Below are 14,248 nucleotides of genomic sequence, written 5' to 3'. Positions count from 1 at the left end.
AAGAATTAAACTAATGTTATGCTGGTTTATGCAATTGCTTCCTTCAGTGTTAATGACAGATCATGTCAGATAAAGGGAAGCAAAACATTCTGCAGAATTTAATGTTGTGTCCGCTGGCTTTATTTCTTTAACAGCTTCAAGTTTAACGCACTTTCATGTTATAGGCCGTTTCAAGTTTATTTTCACGGTGCCATTTTTTATAAAGATTAATTTTTTGCATTAGAAGCACACAATAATGGTGCCATTACCACGCTTCAAGTTTACTTGGAATGCCCTTGCAATGCATGTTAAAGTCACTAAAAGTAAAGGTTAGTATGACCTCAGTTTGTTATTAGTATTATATTAATGTATGTTCAACACTCTTACAGTGTAATTGAATTGCAATTGTAATGTCACCAAAATACATTTGAAGTTTATGCTGAATGAATTCTGCATTTCAAAACTTAAATACAAGAGTAGATATTTAAAGTGTAAGTATATTTGGAATAGTTCCACTTTAGCACAAGCAAGTATATTTAATACAACTTTAGTTAAAATTCAGCACTGCTTTTCCACAACTAAAATGCATTTAGTACAAAATTAGTTGTATTGCTACTTTCTCTCTGTGTCTGCTCTGTTCAGTGAGAGACTGAGAGAAGCAGTGCATTCAGTTAAAATAGATATTCTTCTGCTTCGAACCTGAGTGATCATAGCCAAAATCACAGCACAGACATAAAGCGATAAACTGGAAGTGATTTATTTCCAGAGTAGTACTGGAGCTCTGTGGATTTCCAACCATACAGTATGCGTACAGTGTTTGATCCGTGTTTGAACAGATGCATCCTTTGTGGAAACAAATAAACATTGTGCTAGATACTCTTCTCCACAACAAACTGCATTGATTTCTATGGTCCTCAATGTTTACTCTCAATCTTGCTACACTTTGCCAACCCTGTTTTATGTAGGCCCACCACTTAAACATTTCTGGCCTCACCCCTGAGTTGAGCATTGGAAATGCATAAAATATAAATATTTCAACAGTTGAACTGTGTACCTCTCATTATCCTTTTTTAAAAAGTTTAAGCCAATTGTATATTTTTTTTATTGGATATTTGTATAGATGGTGTATTTTGAGGGTTCACCTATAGACATATATACTGTACTTTGACAATTCAGTATTAAGATAAATCACTTGTTGGTCAGACACATTTTGTAATCTGTATAATTTTTATCTCAGATGAACACAGTGGCCAAATTTATAATTCATATGGTAGTCTACCTGTTACATCAACTAGTAGGTTTAGCTTACACGATTAGCAGTTCGGTGGTTTGCATGAACAGTGTGGCGGTGACGGCAGCAGCAGAGGTGGCCTGGGATGGAGTCAAATTCCCAGCCTGAATTATTGTCTCAGTCCACCACTGAAACCTATGTTTTTTTCAACCTAACTGAGGGTTATTTGTTTTGTGCGCCTATATTCATACTGTGGCAGGGTGGAAGGATCACACGACAAGGAGAGCTCAAATAAATACCCCGGAGGGTGGATTTATTCACAAATGAAGTGTGGGGAAGTGAAGGTAGGCTTGCTGAGGTGCTCTGGTGCTTTCCAAGTGAGTTCTGGGTGCGTGGTAAATTGGTGCTGTGCCTGTGGCAGGGCTGGGTCGGTCACACACTTGTTTCTGGAAGCAAAGGAGAGGTAGCACGTTAGTTCTCAGCATCTATGAGATTCGTCTCTCCCCATTCCCCGGCCCCACACGGCTTATCTAGCGACAGGTGTGGCCGATCCAGGCGTGATGAGCTGGTGCAGGTGATTCGTGTTCGTCTCCAGGGCAACGCTGATGAGTCCTCGGGACGCTCATCACAATACATTCATTATTCATTCATTTCATCATGCTGAATAAGCAGAGGGGAACAGCTTCTCTTGTGACCAGTTTGAAAGTTTCATGCGACTGACAATAGTGTGGGCGAAATGCGCCAATCCTATGCAAATGAGAGTGGTAGCGGCTGTTGGACATAGTTGCATGGCCACAGACCGCTCCACAGAGGGGATGCCCTCGTACCCCAAAGCGGCTCCACCATCGAGGGTGGTGAGGGGGGAGGAGCCGCAAGATTTGTTTCAGGCAGTGAAAGGTGCCCTCCACTATCTTGTGAGCTCCTCATGCACTTCCAGGAAGAATGGCACCGGAGGGGGGCGCTGAGAACCAGCGCGACCCCCGCCGAGAAACCACTCGTCCAGCCTCGAAGGATCGGGACGCGGTGGAGGATTCCACACGAGCCCGACATTCTCGGCGGCCCGGGAAAGCATAGCCGTCATCTCTGGGTCTGGCTCGGACAACGCTACCACACAAGAAGGGGGCAACGCAGCCGGGTCGTCATCCCCGGAGAGAGAGGACTCGCCCTCCGATGCAGCGATCGACATCTGGTCGTCAGAGGGGGCGCCGAAGGAAACGCGTGGTGCACTCTGTCCAGCAGAGGGCCCAGCGCGCTCCTTCGGCAGCTCCACCGGCTGCGGAGTGCTTGAGGGGTGAGGAACTCCGCTTGGGGAAGCCCTCACCGTAACCCTCAGCTTACCGCTGACTCCACTGGATCCAGCGCCGCCCCGGGAACGAACACTGGATCGCGGCAGAGGCAGAGGGACTCCGCCATGTTTGACATAACGGAGTCTATTGTGCAACTCCGAGATGGTCATGTCCCCACAAGAAGAACATGAACCATCCACGAAAGCTTCCTCAGCGTGCTGAATGCCCAGACACGTGAGGCAGCGATCGTGACCGTCCTGAGGCGCCAGGAAACGACCACACCCAGAAACGCACGGGTGATAAGACATCTTTAAAAAGACGCGATCACCCGTGTTACTCTTTTAGAGAAAATTTGCTCTTTATTAGTGCTGAAGCACGCAGGGAGCTGGCCACCACACACCCTAGTGTGACTGCCTTCACGGAATCGATCTCTTTCTCCCGTGAGACCGCGACCACCGCTGCTGCGCTGTAACGCCCGCACTCGCTCGCTCGTCTTCTCACGAGAGGAGAGCAGCAGTAATTCACCGCCGCTCGGCTTCGAAGCGAAAGGATGAATTAATGCGGTGCACCCGCTGCCTCTTATACTCACGCTGTGATCAGCGGCAGCTGGATGCAATGATCGCATGCCAATGTCCATTGGCTCATTTAGTTACACTCGAAGTGGATTGGTCTCTCTGGCGAGATCCCAATTCGTCGGTCATCTGGACCGGAGTGACCGACTGAAAGGGAACTGATCGCGCGCTTTATACGACAAAAGTGGAACGTGCACGAGAGAGCACACTTTTATCAGCGCAGTTCCGCCTAATTGGCAGACTGTGGAACAGTGGCGGGCCAGGGCCATGGAGCAGTGACAGACCGTGAAACAGTGGAGGTCCTGGGCCATGGAACAGAGGCAGACTGTGGAACATTGGAGGACCTGGGCCATGGATCAGATCCAGAGGTGCTTGGAGCCATGGCGGAGCATGCAAGACTGAAAAAGGGAGAATAGATAGGTTAGCAAAGGACAAACCAATGGCGCTTGAGCCTGCCAAAGGGGCCCAGCACGGCCAGTTACGCAAGTTGCGCTTGCAGAGTTGGTTCCAATCGATCGGTTTGGTCATCTTCATTTTCAGAATCTGACTCGGGCTCGAACTCACATGGTAAAACTGACGACATTATTAACTGTCTTTAAAATTGCTTTGGACGACATGTTAGTTTTAAAATGCTCCAAGCAATCTACTTTCACTCAGGGTGTGAGAACATCTAAACATAGAACATAGACAGAAGTCTCAGAATATGAAGCTTTACCTGTAAATAAGATGCATTTCTAGCTCTTACTGATTTTAAATCATAATTTTTGTACTCTTGAAATGGCTCTTACAAATAATATTACCTGAGCATTTCATTCTGGATTTATTGCATGAGTGGAGAAGGAACTTCATGTAAGTGTTTGAAATGCATATGCATGTTCGGTAAAATGATCAAATCTGCCCTCTTTAATGCTGTTAGACTGAATGTACAAAGAAAAATATTTGCTTAAATATCCACAATTTAACAACTGCCAATCAACTGTGCATTCATTTGTTCATTAGTAAGTCCAGGCACATTTTCTTTTAGAACTGAAGAAAAAAATAGCATTTACATCCAAAGTATTATTAAATGTTAGTGTTATCTAGCTAACATTCGCTATTCTGTTTGATCACCAGTCACTTGATTTGTTATTTTTGTCATCAGGTTGTGGCTACTGTGTCTACTATGGTCAATAAAATGATCCCATTTTTTTACATTTTCTGATTTCTCATTCCACATTTTTACAAGGTTACTTTAATATCAGTAATACACGTAAAGCTCATTCTGCAAAAATATTCCTAAGATAGGCCTACACCAATGCAATCATGTGTTTATGTATGTCCTGTTGTTGAAACTAATACACTTACAATAATTCAGGCAGGACCACTTTGGCAAGTTACATTGAGTTTATTGGAACAAGTTGTCTTTGGCGGTATGGTACCTTTTGGGGGTTCTCACTCCATAATTATTTGCACATACGAGAGCTTCAGCCTTAACCCCCCGGAACCATCAGCTTGAGTGAAATACAGACGATAAAGACATACGTAATGTCTTAAATTAAACAGTGGTAATATGTAGACATGGCAGTGAATCCCGGGACGACTACACTGTAGCTTGCTATGAAGAATGAATGTCTCTCGGCAGTGAGGTCCATGACAGCTAGGACTTGAAAGCCTTGGTAATCTGAAACAAAAAGAAGATGACAGCCAGAAGGTGCACAATAATATGCTTGAAACTTATAGATGGGAGGGAGGGAGGGTTGCGAGCAGTTTGAGCATACTTACCGAGCTGTAATGCCACGTACATATATATACCTGGTCTAATAGAAGAATGGTAGTGGTTGGAGCAATTTGTCAGCTGACCGCATCACTATGCCTACGTGGTCTGACTGAACTATCGCTGTACTCGATTAACGTTAATTATAAATAACTTAATACAACAAATTTAAAGCGCCATCTGAATTAATCTGCAGAAGGTATTCAGCTTGAATAGTTCGCACATGATAAGCAAAATTATAAATGTTTCAGTATCACAAAGCTTTACTAATATTGCAGTTTGCAGTGTGAATGTCTTATAATAGTCTCTGCATACATATAATGCTAAGTGACATCAACTTGAAATTTACCTGTACCTTTTAAACGAACAAAGACTGATTTGGTAATGCACAACTAGTGTTGTACCAAATATCAATCCATACCTCAGTCACAGCCTTAAGCAACTGTTTAGCAATTGCATACTATATATACTTCAGTACATAAAACAATATAGATTTAACTGACTGGTCCACTCTTTCTTTAGGGACAAATGAACTGAGGATTGTGGTTCTTGGCACAATAGGAGAAGGAAAAGCAGCACAGCAAACACCATCTTTGGGGAGAAAATATTCAGTGAGCTCACATCTCCCAGCACTGGAACTAGATTTAGCAGAAGTGAAAGAAAATTAGTAAATGAGACAGATTTAACAATTTGCTCAGGAATTTGCTCTTTTTCCTCGCCGGATGGTCACAGGGGAAATCGTCCACTGCCGGGGCTGGATTCGACGGCAGCAGTGGTGAAGAGCACCGTAGAGCAGGTAAGCTTCTTTTCTTCGGCATCTTGCAGAGTCAGCGAAGAGATGGTCTTTTCGCTGAAGGAGAAGATTCTGATTAAATGGCGCTCTGGGTCGACTTATATAGCAAGTCGGCTCCCCCCCCTTTGGCGGGCTCAAGCGCCATTGGTTTGTGCAGTTACAATCTGGCTTCAGTAACAGAGTAAACAGGAGTTTCCCCAAAGCAGTCGTCAGTGACGACGCAACAGGAGTTGCCTTTTGATAGGGAAGCAGTATCTCTTCCGCGGCTCGGTACGCTTTCAGCTCGTTTTTTTTTTTTTTTTTAGAAAGAGACTGTACGGCATTCAGGTTACATGATTTGGCAGATTTTTACGTAGCGAGCATGACAGCGCATCGCATTAAAATAAATGATCATTCATGTTTTCATAACCGCTGGCCAAATTCAAAAACGAAACTAAAATTAAAACATCTTTGAGAGTGAGGGGGCCCCCTGGTGTTTCGGAAGGGAGGATCGGCTCTTGTTCAATATTTCTATAATTAAATCACTGGCAGAGACCCATCCACTATCAGCCAATCACTGTGGGCATAGTTACTAAGCTTGTTGACATCATCATTGCAACAAGGTCAACCCCATCCTTTCTCTTAGCTTAAGCTTTCTCCCTATTCCTTAGCAAAAGTTGCTCTCAACAGCTTTGTGACTAGGTTTTAGGAGGAAACTCTTAGCTAAGAACTTCTCAGTTTGTGAATAAGTGCAGCAATTCTCTGTCGGTGGAAATGGAGGTAAATGGCCATGATAAGCAAAATTATAAATGTTTCAGTATCACAAAGCTTTACTAATATTGCAGTTTGCAGTGTGAATGTCTTATAATAGTCTCTGCATACATATAATGCTAAGTGACATCAACTTGAAATTTACCTGTACCTTTTAAACGAACAAAGACTGATTTGGTAATGCACAACTAGTGTTGTACCAAATATCAATCCATACCTCAGTCACAGCCTTAAGCAACTGTTTAGCAATTGCATACTATATATACTTCAGTACATAAAACAATATAGATTTAACTGACTGGTCCACTCTTTCTTTAGGGACAAATGAACTGAGGATTGTGGTTCTTGGCACAATAGGAGAAGGAAAAAGCAGCACAGCAAACACCATCTTTGGGGAGAAAATATTCAGTGAGCTCACATCTCCCAGCACTGGAACTAGATTTAGCAGAAGTGAAAGAAAATTAGTAAATGAGACAGATTTAACAATTGTGGATACACCAGGATTTTTAAATTCAGAACATACTGATGTGGCACTGCACAATGAAATAAAACAAAGTGTCAGTGAGTGTAAACCAGGACCCCATGCTTTTGTTCTTATTTTGAGTGTTGGGGTTTATGCAGGACAGAATGCTGATTCAGTTGCAGAACTTAAGAGATTCTTTGGTGAGGACGCACTAAAATTTACAATCATTTGCTTTACTCATGGTGATGAACTGAATGATGGAGAGACCATTGAGGATTATGTGGGAGGAAATGCAGAGCTGAAAAGACTGGTTGATGAGTGTGGAGGTCGCTGTCATGTCATTGATAATAAATACTGGAATGATCAGAGAGATGAGTACAGAAACAACAGAGTCCAGGTAGAGAAACTACTGAAAACAGTAAAACAGATGCAAACGGAGAATGGAGGAAGTTACTATACCAGTGAGATGCAGCAGGAATATGACAAAGGGATACTGAGGTGGACAGGAAGTACAAAATTATTAAAAACAAATAGACGGAATGTAATATTTTATTTCTGTGAGTTAGTTTTAAATGCTTTAATTGGACTTTTTAACTGGACTGCAAGCAAATTCCGCAATCATTAGAACCGATTGAGTTTGGCTGCTCAAACACACAAGATCAACACCAAATAAAATGGTCGTGACCCAGACAATAATTTGCGTTATGTTGCAATATATTCTCATTCCACACATAGCTAGAGTGTTTTTTGTGAGACCCATGAGATATTTTAGATAGGCCTAATACTTTTAGCTGAAATAAAATTAACCTAGAAGAACCTAGAAAGTTGCTAGTTTTTAACAAATACTATAAATAGAATATAAAGCAGTTTAAATATTATTTCGTTTGACCTACTGAGGCACTGACCATTTGTTGAATTATGAAAAAAAAGCACTGCCACATAACATGTATTTATATGTATTTTAATCTACAATATGTTTGATGATTGATTACAATACATTATTTGTTTTATTCCTTTCTGTAACTATTCCCATAATTATTCATTTTGGTCATTTTTGATTTTGTGTTGATTTAAACAGCAGCACAAAAGTACTGCTGAGCACCTATGGACTAACTGGTGAAGGGAAACGGTGGAGGACGTGTTGTTTTAAGTCAAGTTTAAATCTGTGAGGAAAAATCAGGGCTAAGAGTATAGAAATGCAGGCTGCAGTGTGATGGAAAATGTGGAAATGGAATAACTGTATGTGTATTTCAACTCTTTTTGGACAAAATAAAATACACAATATAAAAATTAAATCACTCAGCTTCTTTTTAATTACAGTGTGTGTATCCTGATAAATGTCAATATAGTTGCAGCAACACTATACTGATATTCATCAAAAAGTCTGTTATTTTGATATAAACCTTGAATAATAAGTATTAAACTGCAATTTAAAGAGATAGTTCACCCATAAATGAAAGTTCAGTCATTATTTACTCACCCTGCTGTTGTTCCAATGCTGTATGTCCTTCTTTCTTTTTCAGACCACAAAGGGAGAATTAAAAAAACAAAAAAATTGTCCTGCTTGTCCTCGTCCATAAAATGGAAGTGGATAGCATCAATCTTAAAAAAAAAATTGCAAAAGTAGGCTAACACCAAATGGTCCCATGCGCCACATGTCATATATTCCAAGTGTTCTGGTGATATATGATAGGGTTTGGTGAAAAACAAAATGAAATTTTATGAATTATTTTATAAATTTTACTATTTAACAAACATCCTGACATTAGCTATTAGTCTTCGGATGGGATTGAAAAAAATCCCATTTAAAGCTATATATATCATTATTGTGATGGGGCATTCTTAAAGGTAAACCTCTGCGTCTTCAATGGCTCAGATGTCGGGAGTAAACGACGACCGCTATGTTCATTATTACATCCAACAGCAGAACACCTCAATCGAAACAATGGCGGACTGTTGACAGCTCACTCAGGCCGGGTCTGTGATAAAACCAAAGACTGACGCCACTGTCAATCAACAATCATGGGAGGGGCCTGTGCAGAACTATGTCATCTATGAACTAGGCCCTTGCCCGGCCATAGCCCGGCCCTGGCCCGGCCTGTGTCCGAAAGCTTATCAGAATTACCGGCCTGAGTCCAACCCAAGCCCGTCTTTTTTTCCCCCTTCTCCCAAAACAGCTTATACTAGTGTTTCAGATATTAAAATAGTTCAGTTTTGTATGTAATGGCAAAGTGATTATATTTCGTTAGTATTTTAAATTAAAGTTACTTTAGAAAAACGTTTGGAGTATTTTTTGTTGGTTATAAGTTTTTTGTTTTTTAAAGTAACGACCAAGTGGCTAGCAGCAGACAGAGAGCTGATCATAGTCTATGTTTGTTTGATCAATTTAGCCTTCTCAAATCATCACAACTTGCCTAAAATACAATCTATAGATATAAAACAGTTCAAGCAAATAACAATGTTTAAACGTTAAACCTAGATAAATGTGCGCTGTATCCAATAGTTTGTGCGGAGAGTGAAAGCTAAAGCGTGCTTTGCAGGACATGGAGGCGCCAGCACAATAACTTGCATTTTTTTCAGTGGATACGACGACATTTTTGCTCATAAAGGTAAGAGTAATACATCATTCGGAACTGTAAAGGGTCTATTTTTATTTGTGTGCACTGCACTCACAATATCAACAAAATGTTGTACTTATATAAAATAAAGAAAACAAACATGATGCGCTTTTTGCCATCTCGTCTTGAACATGCCTCACAGACATAATAAATATATCTACAGAAAGCTTTAAATTACTACTTAACAAAATAAAACAAATCGGTAACAAAAACTCTTTCATTATAATCATAATTCGTAAAGATGCACTTCTCTCTAAAGGCGCGTGTCAAATGAGGAGGTGGCGAGTCAGGCAACTTCATCCTTGCGACACAGACTCAGAAAACACTAGTTTATTAGTAAATAATTCAAATATCTCCTTACTATTTCCCCGACACCTTCATGGTAATTACTTTTGCTGGGGCTTTGTGGCAAGCTTAAGTCTATTGCGTTCGTTTGAACGCAGAACTCTTCAGCTGGGCTTATGGCACGCTCTCTCTGCTGCTGCTGAAAACAGTGTCTGAACTAAGATGTGAAAATTGGCCTGAAACCCGGCCTTAGAGGTGTAAAAAAGTCGGGGCACGTTGGGCCCGGGCTGAACTGCAGGGCTCTACTATAAACGGCTTCATATGAGAAAGGGGTTATGATTTATCGTGATTTTTAAAAAAAACACTGGGTGGATTTTTATTATTATAGGATGGTTGTGTACACACACTGCCAACACACATTTCAGTTCAAACAACATGTAAAAGTGAATTTTGCATCCGATGACCCCTTTAAATAAATACTTTTTACCAGTTTAAAATGTTGATTTATTTAAACCTCTCTACTTAACCGTCGGTCATGCACATCCATCATGCTTGTGGTTTTTTAACACTTTTTATTTGTGTTTGTAGTTCTGAACCGAATCCTTTGCCAAAGAGCAATGGGTTGTGGGTAATATTAGCCGTTAGAGTGTGCACAGATCCACACTTCAATAATCTACCGTAAATAGAAATAGTAGACCATTCGGGGACTTTTGGCAGACTCTTTTCAACATACTATATACTTTGGGACACACTTATTCTAATCTCACATACTATTTAGGATGGATAGTATGAACATTGGGACTCAGGGACAGAGTTTCAATAGAGTGCTTCATGGGAGAGGGTTGAGCGAAAGAGCTCTTTTGGCGCATTCTGCTTGCTGCAGCTCTCTGATTGGTGTAATTTTTTTGTACAACATTATGGGTAATGTAGCTTTTCACCACAAATTCTGCTATTAAACATGATTATTTTAAAGGGGTAATGAACTTGCTTTTTTTAATTCTGTACTGTTCTCTCAGGTCCACTTACAATGTTATCAAGATTTTTAGATTTAAAAGTAATTTAGAAGAAATTTAGAAGTAATAAGCTATTTTCTGTCCTGTTTTTAACCCCCCTCATCAGAACGCTCTGTTTGAATAGGTGTGGCGGACTCAGAAGTAAAAGCCCATTGCTATGATTGGCTAATAGTTGTATATGTTTGACAGCGTACATTCCTCATAGATGGATGCTGCTGTAATTTAGGTCGAAAACACATAAATAACTCAATAGATATCAAATGATCTGTAAGAAGAGACAAAGCAATAGTGACCACGTAATAAAAACAGTTACTCACACTTGTGTTGCGACATTACTGTCGGATCCAATATAGTTGGCACAGCATCATCTTTTAGTTTCAATCTTTTTGAAAATCCTGTGTCAAATTGTGCCTTGTCCACAACTTGGCACTGCACAGCGTCTTGTTCGGAGCATCTTTATCGTTTGGTTTCTGCATACACTTGCACGTTCTCCTCTCTCGTAAACGCTACATGTGCAAATCGGTGGGCAGGGCTATACAGGCAGTGATGTCGAAACAGGCGTTGATCTTCCCGGAGGCAGTGCTTATCGACACTATTACATCATAGAGTAGAATATTCCACTTTATTTTTAAAGTAAGACTAGGTGTGGTCATTTGTAACTTGAATATGCGGCTTCTTGTGTCATTCACTTCCAGTTATTTTACCTATACAAAAATAGTCTGTTATGCTGCTTGATATTGAAAATCAAATCTTGGTATTTGTTATCATATTTATTTAATTGTAATCATAAACAGTGGTTTGTTGCGCAAATAGTTTTACCTTTTGTGGTACTTTGTTAGTCTTCTAGTTATGTACAGTGGCTAATGAATTGGAAGTCTTTGCACATTCACAGAAAAAAATCTTACTTCTGCATTGCAAAATAAAGTGGATAAAAAAAATTATGTACAGGCGAGGTATAAAGACGGGTATAACTCTCTTGCACATCAAAGCTGCATCACCACCTCAGGTGTGCATTTCACGAGTTTGCACTTACATATAATTGGATTGAGCAAATAGCAAGCATATTTGGCATGCTGTCTTGAGGGAGGGCTCCGAGCTTGAAATATAGCCCGAACCCAGAGAACTCCCCCATCCCTAGTCTAGGATGCAAATAGTTAAGAGTGAGGAGTTGGGGTGGAGGAGGGATGCTGGATGAACCCCCTTCTATTATTCCTTATAAATGAATAACAGGTGTACTCTCTTGATAGGACACCAGCAGACACCATTAAGGATTACGCTTTTGGGCAAAAGTGGAGATGGAAAAAGCAGCACAGCAAACACTATACTTGGGGAAAATTTTTTCAGCACCTCCAATGCACCTGATTCAGAAACTTTCAAGTGTCAGTCAAGACTTGACAGAAGCAACAGGTTCACTGTTACTGACACTCCTGGACTTTTTGACACCAAACGTGGAGAGGAAGATCTGAAAAAAGAAATACTGAGGTGCATTGTTGAATGTGCTCCAGGACCCCACGCTTTCTTGATTGTTCTCAAAGTTGCTCGTTACACAGCACAAGAGGACGAGGTAGTGAAGAAACTACTGGATTTGTTTGGAGAAGAAGCTCTGAAATACTCAATGGTCATCTTTACTCGTGGTGATGAACTTGGTGAGGATGAACGCATCGAGGACTTTGTTAAAAAGAGTGATATGCTCAAGAGGCTTAGTGATAAGTGTGGAGGTCGTTGTCATGTTGTTGATAATAAACACTGGAGAAACAGACGAGAAGAGTACAGGAGCAACACAGTCCAAGTGGAGAAGATAATCAACAATGTACAGATTATGTTGACTAATAATAGAGGGTGTTACACCAATGAGATACTGAGTGATGTTCAAGCAAAGAAGCAAAAGGCAGAGCAGCAACAAAGACAAGGGCCAAATAAAGGACTGCCTGATGAAGAAATAAAAACACAGGCAAAGGAAAGTGTGTTTGGTGATATGTTGCTAAATGCAGCAACAGTGGGTGTGAAGACTCTCCTGGGCTGGTTTCTAGGTAAGTAATGATCTCTCCGGGGTTTGAGTTTTACTTTGATGTGTTGTTAAAATAAATTTCAAGTAGAATAACCCTGTGAAAAATATATAATGAAGACATAATTAATGTGATGGGTTTAAATCATCTTTGGGAATGTTTATATATGGGGACATACTATAGAGGTCTATTGTTTTCATATACAGAAAATTTCAAACAGTGAATTTCACCTGGAGGGCGACTTACTCTAAACCTACATGTACATCCTAGCCCTGTGTTTTTATAATTGGGAGGAAAAATAATACATCCTTTTTAACAAACTAGGATGTCACTGTGTCCAAACAGTTTTGTCAAATAACAGATTTGTTCACAAAGTATAGTTAAGTATGAACATACACATACACCCACAAAAGGTGAATTCTACAATTCTGTGTTGATTTTGTTGTAAAATCAACTGTATCTGTTCTTATTTTTCTTTTGTTTAATTCCTGTGGTTGATGGGAATGATTAATTAATGATTTAGAATGTAAATCATAATCCTGTTTTAATTTCAAACACTCAAAATTCATATTTTATTTTATTTTTCTGAAAATAATATAATGTGTCTACTGTACAAGAGTAGTACCACCACTGACAAATAAGTGGTGCTCCTTACAGTTAAATACGACCATATTAGCTTGTGTTCAGAATCAACAGAGTTGTAAATCTATTGAAAACTTTGCTGTCATTGTTCACCTTTCATGTCTTTATTTTTCCTTTTCTATTTTTGAATTTTTGCAAATATTGCTACATAATTGTTCAAAGACCAATAAATAAAAAATATTGGATACTTGGATTTTTGTTTATGTTGTCACTCAATTTTTCCATTAATCAATAAAACTCTATCATAACGACAGTTGGATTGTGTTGTTTCCCCAGTAGATGGCAACAGTGTTTACTGTATCCTAATGTACCGCACGCGTCCTGAAAATTGAAGCTAAAACATTCTGATCATCATCCGGGGTCCGTTCTTCGTACCTCGCTTAATACATCTGAGATTATTTGAAAGATGGCAGATCTTCTAATCCTGATAACTGATCTCTGGCTAATTTGGTTCTTCAAATGAATTTGTGGATTTGATTCGAAACAATGATCAGCAATGCAGCGATTGGCTGGTGGCAAGACAGCAACATAATGACATCATATAATTAAAAAAGACACCTGACGAAAACCTTGACACATTTCTGGACTTTTATAAACAGCCAAGCGAACAAAACTACATACCTGTAAATGTTATAATAGATAAATGAAATGTGCACTGTTTTTTTTTTTTTTTTTTTTTTGCATGATTTCCAATTATTTATATTCATGATTTCTAGCATTTGTACAGGCTTTACATTTTATTTCAATGTTGTAATTAGCAATTCATTTAATTTTATCTTTGAAACAGATTTGTTTCGTGACAGCATTAATTAAACTTTCTTAAGGGTCAAGATCAAGTTATCTGCATCTCCTGCGCT

The sequence above is a fragment of the Onychostoma macrolepis genome, chromosome 22 (assembly GCF_012432095.1).
Source record: "Onychostoma macrolepis isolate SWU-2019 chromosome 22, ASM1243209v1, whole genome shotgun sequence".
Classification (NCBI taxonomy): domain Eukaryota; kingdom Metazoa; phylum Chordata; class Actinopteri; order Cypriniformes; family Cyprinidae; genus Onychostoma; species Onychostoma macrolepis.
Note: the sequence above shows the minus strand (reverse complement) of the source record.